Source organism: Colobus angolensis, unplaced genomic scaffold (genome assembly GCF_000951035.1).
Source record: "Colobus angolensis palliatus isolate OR3802 unplaced genomic scaffold, Cang.pa_1.0 Scaffold10, whole genome shotgun sequence".
NCBI classification, from domain to species: domain Eukaryota; kingdom Metazoa; phylum Chordata; class Mammalia; order Primates; family Cercopithecidae; genus Colobus; species Colobus angolensis.
The window spans coordinates 16,349,820-16,351,451 of record NW_012110919.1 but is presented as its reverse complement, the minus strand read 5'-3'; positions in this window follow the sequence as shown (position 1 = coordinate 16,351,451).

Below are 1,632 nucleotides of genomic sequence, written 5' to 3'. Positions count from 1 at the left end.
ATTTCATCATATTTGAGTGAACATAAATTCTACATTTCCTAAACTTGGGAATAAAAATATATAACTATGGAACCTCATTCAGGAAAAATAAATAAATAAACACACATTCCTTGTGCACCCTTCTAGTATACACAGATCAGAATAAATAAAGTGAATATCAATATTTAGAAGTTTAAAAGAGCAAGAAGTCACAAAATGCAGTTAGGAAAGTGGATTGGACTGGCAAGATGTAGTGCTCAAAGTGGAACCCTGGATGTTTGTTGGAATTCTCCAGGTTTTAGAGATTGTTCTTTTTGTCTCCTTACTCTCTTAAACACATTCATCTATTTCAACAAGTTGTTTTTTGTTTTTGTTTGTTTATTTGTTTTTTTAAAGCTCTGGTTAGTGCTAGATACTATAAATCCTGATTAATCAGACATGGACTTAGCCTGCAATGAGCTTCCAACAGAAACATTAACAGATATGCAAATACCAGTAACAGATGGAGACAGCCATAACAGATGCATAGACAAAGATTCTTCCCTGTTAAGAGCAGTGAACAATTATTTGTGGGGAATAAGGAGACTAAGGGAGAAAAGAATCAGAAAAAAGCGCCTCCAGGAGGCAGCATGTAAGTAGTACTTTTCAGAAAAGAAACAGTCATGCCAAGATAATTACAAGTGACAGATGACAAGCTTTTCTGGGAAACATTGTCCAAGAAGGAATAGGCAAGAACTGCAGTCAGGCAGAATTACATATGCAAAAGAGCAGTGAGAAATAAGAGAAAATGGCAAATTGCAGACGGCCCTGAAAGCTAGGCTAAGAAGTCTGGTTTGAGACAAACGTCCAGCTAAAGCACGTCTGAGCGTTTTTTCCACAGAGGTGAGGGAGAAGGGCATGTATCTATTAGGTTGGTGCAAAAGTAATTGTGACTTTGCCATTACTTTCAGTGGCAAAAACCACAATTACTTTTGCACCAATTTACTCATTTATTTATTTTTGAGACAGAGTCTGGCTCTGTTGCCCAGGCTGAAGTGCAGTGGCATGATCTCGGCTCACTGTAACCTCCACCTCCCTGGCTCAAGTGGTCTTAGTGCCTCAGCCTCCCGAGTAGCTGGGACTGCAGGCATGTGACACCATCCCCGGCTAATTTGTTTTTTCCTTTTTTCTTTTTGTATTTTTAGTAGAGACGGGGTTTCACTATAGTGGCCAGGCTGGTCTCGAACTCCTGAGCTCAGGCCATCTGCCCTCCTCGGCCTCCCAAAGCACTGGGATTACAGGCGTGAGCCACAGCTCCCGGCCTACCATTCTAGGAGGTAGGCATCAGGATCCCTACACAGCGAAGGCGCTCCCACTACGTATCTGTCTACAGGCGTGCTTTCTGCGGGCTCTGCTGTGGACAGCACTTGGGATGCCAGATTGACCACTAATAAGCTAGATCCGTATGTACTGCTGTGGGGCTGAGTAACTGGTAGAGGGTCCCACCTTGGCCGGAATTGGCGGCAAGTCCAGGCAGCGGAGAGGTGCGGTTCCTGGGACTGGGCGTGCTCTCGGCACCAAGGTCAGGGCAGGCAGGCTCCGAGAAGCCCGCGCGCTCCGCCGCGTCGCACTAGATTGGCTGCCGGAGCCCAGCCAGCTGGCGGGGCGGGTGCC